Genomic DNA, 15243 nt, shown 5'->3' on the forward strand with positions numbered 1-15243 from the left:
GAGGAAGCTTTGCTACTGAAAGGAACAGGACTCCCCCACGACCAAGGGAATAGAGGACATAGATAACATGGGCATCTGGTTGACTTGGAAGGAAAGGATGTATTTAGTAGTGTAAGTTAGAACGTGTAAAGGCACATGTAGCAAGTAACATCTTTTCTCCTAATAAGAGAAACATGTTTTACTGAAAGGAGTTCCCTAGGGCTGGGGATGTGGCTCAAGCTGTAGCGTGCTCTCCTGGCATGTGTGCAGCCCGGATTCGATCCTCAGCACCACGTACAAAGATGTTGTGTCTGCCGAAAACTAAAAAAATAAATATTAAAATTCTCTCTCTCTCTCTCTCTCTTTTAAAAAAGTTCCCTAAAAGTGATTGTGCAATTTGTTTTATTCCCTGTAAACTTCTGGTAGGAAGACCAGCCAGACTGGGTAATGAGCCTTTCCTCAGCCAGTGGGTGATGGTATCTGTGTCCACTCATAAGCGGTGGAGCCATTTTTCCGGTAGGAAGAAATTCCTGTATTATGCAATTGGACAGCTGCTTGAAATGCCCTTCCTTCCCAGTTTCTGTGTGCTGAAACAATACCATGTCTCAGGGCTCACTCTGAACCTTCCTGATACCACCTCAGAATTAATCCCTGCTTATTCTTTGCTCTCACAGAGCATTGACACATATTTCATTTGACCTTCAAGTTCTGTGGCTTACATGTTCAGTGAGAACTCAAGATTATAAGCTCATTGCAAGGCTGGTGCTGATTTCTTTAACTGCTTTTATAGTATCTTGCACAGAGTAGAAAATCAAAGCTTGTTAAAGTAAACAAGTGTGAGAGAAGATTGGGGTGTTTCATGTCCATGATGCCTGGGATTGCCCTGGAATCTAAGAAACCTGATCCTTGGTAGTGTGATAAGAAGCCATTGGGCCAATTTCGGTGGTGCATGCTAGTAATCCCAGCAGCTCAGGAGGCTGAGGCAGGAGAATCATAAGTTCAAAGCCAGCCTCAGCTATTTAGTGAGGCCCTAAGCAACCTAATGAGACCCTGTCTCTGAAGAAAATATAAAAAGGTCTGGGGATGTGTCTCAGGGGGGCACTCAGGGAGTTCAGTCCCCAGCACAATCAATCAGTCAATCAATCAAAGAATAAATGCCATTGGAATGTTCTCAGGAGGGTAGAAGTTAGTATGTAAAGCCTGGTTGGGATGCCTTGGCATTTCCTGTCTGCCCTATCTATCATCTCATTTTCCCCAGAGGACTTTTCTTCCCTGACTTCATCTGCCCTTCTTTTAGATGTACCCACAGCTGTATTTTAACTGACATTTTAATAATCACACCAATCTATCAAATTAAAAATAACAACACTAAGTTTCCTAGAGAGTAAGTGAGCTTACTTTAAGAGTGCTTGATTTAATTTTAGTTGGAAGAAAGGAGGGAAGGAGTAGCAGACTCTTTTCGTTAGTCAATGAAGGTCAGGCACCTGTCAGCAATAAAAAGGATTATTTAACAATGAACACCTTTAATTCCTTCCCCATTCCCTCTAATACATCATCCTCAAGAAAAAAGATTTAAGCTGCCCCCCACCCGTGAGGTGTTGTTAAATGTCAACACATAAGTGAGAAATGGAATCATTTCTGGAAGAATCGTATTTACACATCTGTAGTGTCAGAATTACAGAAACTGTTAGAAGATGTGGAAAGTTGAACAAAGAGTGGTGCTTGGTTTAAATGGATGCCAGTTACTGACTAGGTGTTGGGAGGAACGGAAACAAAGAAAGGGAAGGCCAGGTGTCCCTCTGAGCTGTTGGTGAATGGCTCTGGCCCGAAGGCCTCTGTGTGTTGAGGCATTAAGAATTCTGGAGGTCCTGGAGGTCCCCAGGCTCAGCCACCCTTCTGAGATCCAACTGAGTCCTAATACAAAGGATGGCAGCCAGAAAGGCAAGGGGAGAAATCCTGCACACTGGCCCTTCTCTGAGTGAGCAGCTATTTCTGCCAAACAAGTAGCATGCAGCTGGACTTCATTATTTTACCACCTAAATTCTTTCTATAATAGGGACAGTATAGTGTTGGTTACTCATACTCTATATTGCATGAGAAATAACACTATTTTTGATAAAGAATATATATATATTGCATGGAAACAGACACTAGAGTTCATTTTTCTTTTTTAATAGGATTAAATCACCATGCTGCCTTTTTATTCTGTAAAATTAAGGGCTCTTCACATAGTACTTTTCACACTTAAAACGATTCATTCCTTAATATCATCAGATATCCTGTTTGTTTTCAGAATATTAATGGTCTCATTAGGAGCATGAACTTTTATTAGTTTGTTTTAGTGGAATCCAAATAAGGTCCATACATTGCAATTGACTCCTTTCAACCTCTTTTTAAATTTTTAATATTTCTCTCCATTTCTCCCCCCAATACCATAATGTTTTTGTTGAGGAAACCGGGTCATTTTTTCCTGTAGAATAATTTAGAGTCTGAACTTTGCTGATTGTATCACCATGTTACGATGCCTGAATAACTGTTGACATCTATGTAAGCATAACATACATAAATCAGAGTGAGAAAAATTTCCCTAGACACACTGAGAAAGATCTTTTAATCAGAACAGCCTCAAACATGCATGAACACGCCGCAGCCATTTCTGCCTGAGAACACTGTCAGAGAATGTGGAAGTTCTCCCTGGCCACTTTCTGCTGTCTGTGTGAACAAGTGGTAAAGATACAGAGGACCATGGAGTGGTGTGTCGCTTAGGATGTGCATCTACCAGGAACAATCAGATTCTCTTCCAAAATCATCACAAACCAACTGTTATAATCTTGTGCAACTGAAGCAAGTGCCAATTAGAAGAGGCAGATTTTTGGTTTGGGGTTGAGTTTTTTTGGTGGAGGGAGGATCTTGTGTAAGATTCTTAGTTACAAAGGGCTACTCTGTGTGCTTGAGAACTTTATTGGAGCATAAATGAAGACAGAGGCTTTGATGGTTTAATTAAAATTAAATATGAGAGACCAAAAAACAAATAACACGCACTTGAACCATAATAAAAATGATAATAAGCTCTAAAAAAGCCTGTTCATAAGTTCATGAATAGCTCTTTGAGTATCTAGTGAAAATAGATTGATTATTAAGGACCGAAATGTATTACATAAAAGGAGTTTATAGAGATCTCAGTTTCTGATTAAGGACTGAAACCCAGGATACCTTCAGGAAATATAATAAATTCAAGGAGAAGAGTAGTTTGCATTGGTGACAGAGAAGTTTTTACCATCAGCAACTTATGCCTCATTTCTGCTTGTAAAGTATAGCATGTCCCTGTCACATAAACCTGGCAGTTAATTTTTACTTACACAATTCTTATATTATGCACTGTTTATAGACCATTGATCAGTTTGTTGCTATAATAACATTAAAAGTAAATTCTTAAGATAAAAATTACACCCAATTTTAATTTGGAAAGGAGGTAGCATATATTGATGCAGGACTTATTTTTATAATGAGCAAACTTACGTAGGAGATTGCTATGGCTGTGGTGGGTAAAATATCACTTCATAAAATACTTGCTATGTACAAGAAAATATAAATTGTGACTTACCTACCTTCCTTGTGAGCTGATATAAAGATTCACTTGATCCTTTTTTGGTTCAGTACCAAACCTGGCACAGTATTTACAGGGCTCCCTTAGTAATGCTTACTAAACCACCATCAAAATTCTTGTGACCAAGAATATTTATTTGTGATTGAGCTTTTAATGTCTGATCTAGTAGCATATAATTGAAATCTAGTTGACAGTTAACCCCCTGGCATCCCATGCTCCCTTGCCACAGCTTCATAAAGGGTAGATGAGTTTTGGGGTCTTATAAGGGACTGAGTCCACATCTTGCTTCTGTGGAAGTGATAGCATTGTTACTATCACAAGGGACAGAAACATTAACATAAATTCCTTTTAGCAATAAGAAAATAAATGGGGGCCACAATGTACCAGATCCGCCTTCAGCAGCACTACCAGTGATGCTCATAGGATACAGGCTTATCTGGCTTGTCCTGACAGCCCTCTATGAGTTTTTCTCTCTCGGCCACCAGCACACCTGCTCTCTGTCTGGTGGTTACCAGCTTCAGTGAAAGATCTCTGCCTTTTTCCTTCTATTGAATTATTTCTTGGTCTTTGCCTTGTAGTACTTCCCTTGTCGCCCTTAAAACATCCCTCCTTGATTTCCAAGATGGACTTCTTCCCTCTACCATAGATCCCAGTCTATATCATCTGAGAATATAGAAATCATCTACATTAATTAGCCCCTTCCACACACTTTAAAAGTCCTTCTAATGTTCAGGTACAGTATTCCAAACCTTCAGGTTTTTCTGTCCCATTAGAGTATTGTCTGATGTCTTGGTTTCCTTGAATGTAAAAATCCTTCCCAGAGACCTTAGGAAATGTTAATCTTCTTCCTTTCTTTGCTACTCTTTGGAAAATGGCTTGTGCTCATTACCTGCATTTCCCCATCTTGCTCAGTACCTAGTTTTTGCTGTGCTAGTTTTCGTCATCACCTAGCTTCTTTATAATCTTTGTAGCAGTCTAGAGATTGTCTCTTACCTACCCTATTACCTGCATCAAAATGCTGGAACCTGTGAATGCTGCTTTATTTGGAAAAAGGGTCCTTGCAGATGTGACAATTAAGAATCTTGAGATGAGACAGTCCTGGATTATCTGGGTGAGCTCTAGATGCCATCATAAGTGTCCTTATAAGGGAGGCAGAGGGCAAATTGATACCATGGGCACACACACCACAAGCCACGGGAATGCTGATTCTCCTTGGAGCCTTTGGAGGGAGGTGACTTGGCCTGCTGACATGTTTATTTCACTTCTGGCCTTCAGGAGGGAGAATAAATTTCTGTTGTTTTAATTAAAACATCAAGTTTTGGGTAATTTGTTACAGTGGCCACAGGAAATTCTTAACATTCTGGCCATTGACCAGAGATGAGTTAATTTTTACAAAGTGAATATGCCTAAGTAACCAGAACCTAGTTCAAGAAACACAACCTTGCTACCCCACCCAAAGCCCCTGTGAGCCCCCTTTGAGCTTGTCTCCCCTGCTCATAGTATCTCCTCTTGTAACTTTAAACAATGTCGAAACATACTGTCCCTACTCTTGGTGTCTGGAGTCTTTTTGTCAGCAACATGTTTGTGAGATTATCCATGTTGTCACATGTAGGTGCTGTATAGTGTTCATTGTCTTTATAGAACACCCCCCACCACCACCTTTTTTTTTTTCCCCCTACTGTCGATGGTTACAAGTAGTGCTACTATGAACACTCATGAAAAGCCTTTTGGTGAACATACTGTGTGTTTCTATTGGGCGTATGAGGGGGAGGGGAATTCCTGAGTCCTAGAAGCCTTTTCATTTTTTTCTGTGCTCTAATTTAATAGTCTCATTTACACCCACTGCTTCAATTATCACCCATCACTGTGACTCTTTAATCTTTTCGTCTGACTCTGATCTTTTTGCTGAGATTCAAAATGACAGCTATCAATTGTGTATTCACACACACACACACACACACACACACACACACGTGCGCTCAGTATTTTAGTGTGTCCCAGTTCAAACTCAGTTTCCCACCCTACCCCTAATTGTTCCTTCTTTTGTGTTTCTTACTGTGTCCATGGAAATCATCATCTTTATCGTCCAGGTTTAGAGTGGGATCATCTTTCATTCTTTCTTGGCCTGCATTCATCCAATTCCTGAAGTCTATGACTTCCCCCCATGTTTTCTTTATGTTATTTTAGGGGCACACTTTCTCTTGGATGACTCCTAAATGATCTCACAGTCTGCAGTCTGCTTAATGTATCATCTGACCACAGATTCTAGGATTGTCTTCTCAAAGCAGAGCTGTGATCCTGTCACATTCTTTTTAAGCTCCTCGACATGGCTGGATCCATCCATTGATTCTAGGAGTCATGTCGGATTCTTTATATTGGCTTTCTATTTATGCTTCTGTACGTTTGACTTCAGCATCATTTCTATGAGAAATTACACAAATCTTCATCAGGAGGTATTGAGTTATATATTAACATTGTATTCATTAACATTTTGATGATAAATTGCTCAAAAGGCCTCCTAGGAGTGTTTCTTATAATCATTCAGTATGATTATATTCCTTGAGAGTTTGCTGTGCCTAGTATACATGTAATCCTTACAACAGTTTTATTGATCAATTTATTATTGTTATTACCAATTTATAGTTGAAGAAATCAAAGCTCAGAGAGTTTAAGGTATTGTTCAAGTTCATCTATCCAGAAACTTAATTAGGATTCAAATCCTGGAAGTCCAAAAACAGGTTGTCTGTCATTTGCATGTTCTGCACTCTTCTGGAGAGGGGATGGTTTCCTTTCCGGGTTTACCCCTTTGTGCTGTGCTTTTCTGAAACTGCACCTCCTCCTGAGCTGTGGTTCAAGGCCCTGCTAATCTGGGCTGGGCACCACCCACAGATGTGTGCCTTCTTTTTGTCTGAAGCTGGAGTTTTATGAGCTGAGCTTCTGCAGCTAGTGCCCGGGCCTGGGGACTTGAATTCTAACACCCTTCTCAGTTTCGCTCCCTCCTTCTGTCTCTGTTCCTTTCCTTCTCCCTTTTCTTCTCTCTCTTTTGTCTTTTCTGTCCTCCCAACTTCTGGCCTTTCCTTTCTTCCTTCTCCTTTTGTAGGTGCAGGGGCACTCAATCCTTTTTAAGACCAACCTCAGGAAGTGCAAAAGGTCCCTCTGATCACCTCCCTGCCAGGGCTCTCTCTTTTCAGGTAAAAAAACAACAGTGACAAACCACTTCTGTCCAAGAATGTTATCAACTAAGCAAATCAGGACTGGGTTGGGGAGATTATATATACCTTTAATTTAGCAATATAAGAATTATTCATGTTTGAATCATTGTGCATACGTTTATTAGAGTTTTGTGATGAGGAAATTGTCAGATGAAATATACTGTTGACAGAAAAATGCATTGTTATACATGGTGGGGTTCACCAAAGATCACCCAAGAAGCTAAACTAAAGGAAGCTTGAGTAGTAATTTCTAGCAGGAATTGCCAAACTATGACCAATTTAAGACGATGATAATAGATTATTCTTCCTGAAAATTTCAACAACCCTAGTTGTGCAACAGGGGTTCTGCAGTTTCCCAATTGCAGACTTTAGTACTTGCCAGACTTTAGAAAATGGACTGTGTCTTCAGAACACTCTTCTGGGAGACTACTCTTTGGTCATGAGTAACATTTCAGTAATTTTCCTATAGTAGTTAAGTTGTAAATTGCATTTAGTCATTCACAAAGTACAAAAACCAGTGGAACGCAGGTTTTATTTCCTTCAAGAATCAAAGAAGGAATGAGAATTTGGGGATTATCTTCTCTTTAGGGGACAATCATTGGAAAGTATTGCATTAGTTTCCTGCTGTGGTTTTCTGTTTTTCTCTCTGACCAAGCCCAGGCACCATCCTTTCCTTGGCTTCTTCTACAGTTCTGCAGTGTCTTTCGTGGATGGGGGCTGCTGTTTTTCGTTGGCTCTTTGTGGTTTTCCACTCTCTAACTTCACAGCCAGCTATTGCCCCACCCACATAGGTGTTCTTTATCCATCCGACAGCCTTGACCTTGCTGGCCTCTGAGCATCCTCTGCTTGTTCTTCCACAGTGCCCTGTATCCCTACCTGCCAGTGCCTGACCCTGACCTGCAAGAGAAGGCAAAAACCTCATCTTCTAAAGTTTTCCTTTTAACTTTCACAATGGATAACAAAGCCTTGTGTGCCACAGGTGTTCAGGATATTTGTTAAATTAAATTGGCATTGAATTAATAAGAAGTAACAAAAGATGAATGTCTTCCTTCACTCTGCTGTTCACAAGCAGCAGCAACTGGTGAGATTTTAAACTCATGGATACCGTATTATGAAGGAAAAATTCAATTAGGAAAACCTCAGACCAGGAACCCTGCTGTTCAATGACCAAAATGCAATTGGGCTCAACTGTTTTATGTTATTGCCTGAAACTTTGTTATGCTTTAATAAAACTCTGGTAAACCTAATTTTATGCTCCATTTAATGTTAACCCAGTTGGGACAAGCAAGCAAAGTGCGCTTTAAGTAAAAATGTTGGTGAGTTTAATGTCTTTCTCTTTACTTTACATGACTGGCTTAGTCTTAGATTATTAAGTGTAGCAGTTTTATTCACAGGATTGCCACAAAAGCTCAATTGGACGTTGATTAAGTGCATTTGCTCGTGAAATGCATGACAGAAGTGTGCTTTGGCCTCCAGCTCTGTTTCTACCTCTTGTTTGTATTCTGAGCTTGTGAACTTCAGTCTCCTATAGGTGTAGGATGAGGCCTGGTGAAAAACTCCAGAGCCAGGTTTGAATCCTGGTGTCTCCACTTTCTAGCTGATCTTTGGCAGATACTTTCTCTGTTTCAGTGTCTATTTTTTAAGCTAATATTTTCTTTAGTTGGTAATGAAATACTACTGTTTAAAAAGTACTGTTACTGCGGGCTGGGGTTGTAGCTCAGTGGTATAGTGCTTGTCTAAACGTGTGAGGCACTGGGTTCGATCCTTAGCACCATATAAAAATAAATAAATCAAAAAGGCACTGTGTTCATCTACAACTAAATGTAAAAACTAAAAAATAGTGCTGTTACTGGAAGTCTTACTTAGCTAGTATAACAAAGCAAAAGCAAACAGAAACCATAAAATGCAGACATTGGAAAGAGGGGGAATAAAACCTCTTTTTGTTGTAGATGATGACTGTCCATGTAGAAAATCCCCAAGAATATACCAGAAAAAGTCAATATTTAAAAAATCAATTGTATTTTTATATAATAGCATTGAACAATTGGGATTATTGTTCATAATAATTTTAACATAAGAATTTAACATAATTTTAAAATAATAACAGTTTTACAGAGAGTGCCATCTACAATAGCCCCTTCCCCCAAAATGAAACACTTAGACATAAATTTAGCAAACTATGTGTAGGATCTGGTACTGAATAAATCAGACCTAAATAAATTAATATGCCCTATGCCATATTTATGGAGTGAAAGACTCAGTATTGCAGTTAGTTCGTCCCAAACTGATCTATAAATTTAACACAACCCAATCAAAATCCCAGTAGGATTTTTTTCCCCTGTAGTTTTTAAGTGATAGTTAACAATTACCGACTGATTCTAAAAGCAAATGGAACACGTGCTGTCATTCTGATCTTGGATCCCCCTTCCCTTGCCAGAGTCCCATGCATTGAAGGCTTGGTTGCCAGCCTGTGGTGTTATTGGAAGATGGTGCATCCTTTAGGAGGTGGGGCCCAGGGTGAGGAAGTGAGGGAGTTAGGTTGGGGCCATGCCTTTGAAGGAGATATTGGGACCCTGGCATCTCCTCCCTCTCGCTCTGCTTCCTGGTGCCATCTGGGCAATAGCAATGTCACATACAGCCCTCCATGATACACTGCCTTGCAAAGGCCTAAAGGCAGCGGAGCCGAGTAACCATGGACTGAAACCATGAGAAAAACATAAAGCAAAGCTTTATCTCAGGTGTTTTGTTAGAGGGATAGAAAGCTAACACAACAACTGAAATAGTCGAATATATCTTGAAAACAGGATAGAGTTGGCAGATTGACCTACTTGATGTTGGTACCTTTCATAACGCTCCAGCTATCAAAACAGTGTTGTGTGGGAGGCCGTCGCACTGAATGACTAGCATTTTCCTTCCTGTGATTGGTAGAGGCTCTGTTGGTCACTTTCGTAGTGATCTGGTCACTTTCATAGTGGCCCTAGATGCTGCCCCGATCCTTGAAGTAGAAGAATGTGTCTTCAGATGTAGGCATGACTTCCTGCAGCCCCATGGATCGACCTATGCTCACCTGTTCCTTTGCGATATTACCCCTTTACCCTGTTTGGGATAGAATGTTCCATGGAAATGCCCTTTGTGTGTCGACTTCTCTTACTCTGCCTTTGGGTGTGTCCTTCAGTCAACCTGATGACAGCGGACATCATGGACATTATGAAGCTAGACTCAACCTCTTGAAACCTGATCCCTTGCTTCATTCGAATGCCTTTACCTCAATAAAAGGGGTCAGCATGCAATCACTCTGTCTTTCTATGGACCCTTAAGGTCAGAGGAGCCATCAGAGGACCCCCAGAGAAAAAGGTATCTCTGTCCCTTGTGTGGTTATTTCGCGCAGCCCAGTTCCCCTGGAGTGACCCTGAGTGATTTAATTGCGAGGAATGTGACAGTGTTTTGTTTGCAAAAGGCAGACACATCAATCAATGGAATAGAACTGAGAATCCAGCAGTAGATGCACCCCCCCACACACACACACAATTAACATTTGACAAAGATACAGAAGTATTTCAATGAAGAAAGGAGTCTTTACAACAAATATGAACCTTGACCCATACTTAGGTTGGGGCCTTGCCTTTGAAGGAGATATTGGGGCCCTGGAGTTCACTCTTAGTTTTTCACCAGGCCTCATCCTACACCTATAGGAGACTGAATTCAGTTCACAAGCTCAGGATACAAATAAGAGGTAGAAACAGCAGGAGGCCAAAGCACACTTCTGCTATGCATTTCATGAGCAAATGCACTTAATCAACGTCCAATTGAGCTTTTGTGGCAATCCTGTGGATAATCACACCATATACCAAAACCAACTCAATGGATCATAGACTTAAATGTAAAATGTAATGTTATAAAACTTTTAGAATAAAACAAAGGAGAGAACTCTTGTGTGTGCTACTCCTAAAGTACAATCTATAAAGGAGCAAATTGAGAAACGAACTTAAAGTTTTTGTACTTTTAGAGACAGTTAAGAAAAGAATAAAACAAGTCACAAATGAGGAGAAAGTATTTGCAAATGACATAATCTTACAGAGGAATAACAATCAGAAAATACAAAGTTCATGTGAACCTTAACAATAAGAAAAAAGTTTAACAATTAAAGGTCAAAATCATTGAGCACTGATAAACAGAAAATATGCACATAAGAATTATTCAACTTTGAGCTGCGTGCAGTGGTGCACACCTGTAATCCCTGTGGCTCAGGAGGCTGAGGCAGGAGGATTGCCAGTTCAAAGCCAGCCTCAGCAAAAGTGAGATGCTAATTAACTGAGTGAGACGCTGTCTCTAAATAAAATACAGAATAGGGCTGGGGTTGTGACTCCATGGTTGAGTATCTCTGAGTTCAATCCCTGGTACTCCCTCCCCCAAAATTATTCAACTTCATTAGTAAAAATAAATCCACCACGAGATACCACTTCACACCTATTAGGCTGGCTTAAAACAAAAACTGACAATATCAAGGGCCAACAAGGATGGTGGGCAACAGAAACCTATTGTACATTGCTGGTGGGAATGCAAGATGGTATAGTTACTTTAGGAAAGAGTTTGGCATTTTCTTATTAAGTTAAGCATATATTTACCATATGACTCAGTAATCCTACTCATAGATATTTACCGAAGACAAATGAAAAGCGTAAGTTTGTATATGAGTAGTAACTGTAAAAAATTTGCCAGCCTCGAGTTAACCCAATGTGCCCTTCAACCCATGGATGGACGAATTCATCGACAGATGAATCTCAAATGTATTTTGTTAGGTGAAAGAAACCAAATCCAAAAGCCTATGTATGATTCCATTTCTGTGGTGTTCTGGAGAAAGCAAAACTATAAAGACAGTAAACAGAACAGTACTTGCCAGGGGTTGAGGCTGGATTGGAGCATTAATTGCAAAAGGAAAGCATGAGAGAAATTTTTGGAATGAAGGAGCTGTTCTTTGTCATGCCTGTGGTAGCGGGAATGCATTTTTCAAAACCCATTAAGCTATATACCAGAGAAAGAATGCATTTTTCTCTAAGACAATTAAATAAATTTAGAAAAGAATAAAAATGTCTTTGAACAAATCACTCATCTGCTTTGAAATACAAAAAAAATCAACCTTTTTCTGAGGTACCTTACTATATTATCATATTTTAAAATTGGGTCAATAAGTACTTTTTAATGTTCTATGTAGCATCTCTGCTTCGATGTTCAGAACTAATGATTATACCTTATTTTGCTGGTACCATTTATTTTAAATGTCTAGTTCTTCTCTTTAATATGAAAGCCTTCTGGCAGGGTTTTAAATTTTTATTTTAGCATCAAATCCCGAGTCAATTCTTTAGAAAAATACCCCCTTCTCCTTATTACCTTAATTTAGCTGATGTGTTTCTTTGCATCTCTCTTATTTTTCTTTAGCTACTGTTTATGGTTTCTTTTTGCTGCACTCTACGTTGTCTCTGGGTTTTAAAGCTGGGTGATTGACTGTTGAGTGCTGGCACCTGGGGGAGGCGGAAGCAGCGTGGGGGCAGGAGGCAGATGGCAGTGTGGGTGGGATGCGGTGACTCATTTGTTTTATAGGTTGATTTTTTTTTTTTAATGTAGAAATGTTAAGGACCCCAAAAGAAAAGTCTTTATTTATATTAAAGAGTCTTCAAGTCATTTTTAGCTTTTGGGGAAAACAACAAGTTTTGAAGCTCCTTTGACCTTCTTCCCTTTTCATAACATGAGTAAATCCTCTATGTCTTTTACCTCCATTGCATCAGATTTATTCCTCCTTGAGTGAATGTGAATTCTAACTTCATAGTCATTAGATAAGTCAGATTCTGTATTTAATAACTTCTTAAAGAGTGCACTGTTTTTTAGAAAGAAGACCAATAGCAATAGAGGAAAGGGAGGGAAGAGGGGAGGAAGTGGGGAAATACTGGGCAAAGAAATCTACCAAATTATGCTATGTATGGATATACCACATTGAATCCTGCTCATATATATATGAATATATTCTATTATCATTACTTTAAATAGTTTCATATTATTATGGAACTATTTAAAGTAACGAAAATAGAATGGAGATCAGTAGAGTAAGTGGATCAGGGAGGGAGGGAGGAAGGAAAAGGGAAGTTACTAGGGAAAGAGATTGATCAAATTATGTTACATATAGTTACAAATATGACATAATGAATCCCACTCTTAAATATAATTATAATGTACCAATAAAAATAAAAAATAATCTCTTAAAAATTTTATAACCAAGTTCATATAATTTAATATGATTTTCTTTATATTTTTAGAATAAATTTCATAACTAATTTTAAAAAGTATGTTCTTTTTTATGTTACATTCAGTTACACAGGTCTTGAAAATTCCTTTTATATTTTGGTGGGTTTTAATTTATAAAAGAAATCAATGTTCATACTAGAAATTATAAGAAATAATAAGAAAAATGAAGAAAAAATAATTTGTGAATTATGAATAATCATGGATTATTTTTTACTATACATGTTTTCAGATTTTTAAATTTATATGAATATTTACATAAAATGTACAAATTATAATGTATGCTATAAATTATAACATACATACTATATTTTAATTTTGTTTACTTAATAGCTTCAATTTCTCCCCTATTTCTAAGTATTCTTCTACCTTAGAGTTTTTGGTGGTTAAATGGTATGCCATTATTTGGAATTACCATTGTGTGTGTGTGTGTGTGTGTGTGTGTGTGTGTGTACTTACATGTGTGTATGTAATTACTATATATACACAAAAGTAAATACACAAATATACATATACACATAGTCATTTCCTGTTGATGGATATATTGACTTTTTCCTTTATTTTATTATAAAGATGATATTTCAGTGGACAAACAGGTAAATCTGCCCATATCTCTAAGAACTTTCTCAGGATAAATTCTAAGAAATGGAATTATTGGGTTGGAGAGTATACATAATTTTAAGGATGTAAGTCTCCAAAAAGTTTAGACAACACTTGAGTACCATTTCTCTGAATTTTCATTGGTTATTTTAGGCTATTTTCATTGGCTCCTTTTAGAAAGAAATTGTCACTTTATGGTTAGTTTAATGTGCATTTATTAGAAGAGAGATGGAGAACATTTTTTCATGTGCTTATTGACCATTTTAAACTTTAGTGAATTTGCCTGCTTATGTCTATAGTCTGTTGCAAAGTTTTTATTATTGCTTGTTTGCTTTAAATTGACCAGTAAGAGATAATTTATAAAGATACTAACCTTTCGTCTATCAAATATTGCACATATCTTTAACAAACTTGCTATGTTAACATTTTAATTGTAATTATGAATGGGTTCTGTTTTATGATTATATTTTCTAAATTCTTATTGTGGTTGTAAAAGAAGTTATTAGTTTTCAAAATAATTTTTTATCTTAACACTTTACTAAATAGTATTATTATTTCTAATAGTTATTCAGCTGCATTGTATTTTTTGTTTTGTTTTGGCTTGGTTTTGGCTGACAACATAACATTTGCAAGTAATGATGATTTTATATTTTATTTTCTAGACTTAAACCTTGACTTCCTAAAAATCTTCCTGTATTGACTGAGATTTCCTGATTTTATTTTCCTGCATATAAGTACATAGAAATACAAAGTACAAAGTAGGCACTTGTGAAACGTATTTTGTTCTTCTTGCAAATTAGGCAAATGCTCTTTTCCTGCTGCAGCCAATTTTGTGACTTTTTTTATGGAGAAAAATGGATTTTGCACTTTAATCAATAAGAATCTGTGGAGATGTTCATGACTCTTAAAAATTGAGCCATCCTTGCATTCCCCAAATAAATTTTAAACTCAAAACCTCAGCTTCTTACAGTGTAACACTTGGTACATTTGTTAGTTTTTCTTCATATTTTTGTTTATATCCATAAAGAGTTTGAGAGTAATCTGGATTTCATTTTTATGATGTTATTGTCAAAATGTGGGATAAGGTTTCTATTAGGTTAATTTTGGTCATGTTTGACTTTTGGAAAAATTAGTATCTATGGTTTTATTTCTCTTCTTAGTTATAATTTTCTATACCTTCACTTTTTTATTTCTTCATTTTACTTACCAAATATTTATTGGATATAAACTAGTTAATTCTAAACCCTAGTTCTGGATTAACCAATAAAGTCACCATTTTTTTTAAAACTCATTTTGCATTTGTTACTGCCATATATTCTATGAATCTGCTTTTTATAGTTTTTTTAAATTTGTAACCATAGTTACCTTGTTTTAATGTTGAAATTTAACAGAGAACGTTAACTTTTGCTTCCCATCATTGCAGGCTCTCCTTAGTTTGCAATAATTACATGATTTCTTTCTTGTTTTAAAAAATGCCAGTTTGTTGAACTTTATAAAGCCATTCCTGGTAGAACCACAAATTCAAAATTCAGTGGTAAATGAAGAGGGAAA

The 15243-nt window shown here is 37.6% G+C and overlaps 1 protein-coding gene across 3 annotated transcripts in view; it reads left to right on the top strand.

Annotated features, from left to right (window-relative positions):
- Map3k5 (mitogen-activated protein kinase kinase kinase 5) overlaps window positions 1-15243 on the top strand; it is a 201750-nt gene that overhangs the window by 44911 nt on the left and 141596 nt on the right. The window lies entirely within an intron of this gene.

The sequence above is a fragment of the Callospermophilus lateralis genome, chromosome 6, assembly GCF_048772815.1.
Source record: "Callospermophilus lateralis isolate mCalLat2 chromosome 6, mCalLat2.hap1, whole genome shotgun sequence".
Classification (NCBI taxonomy): Eukaryota; Metazoa; Chordata; class Mammalia; order Rodentia; family Sciuridae; genus Callospermophilus; species Callospermophilus lateralis.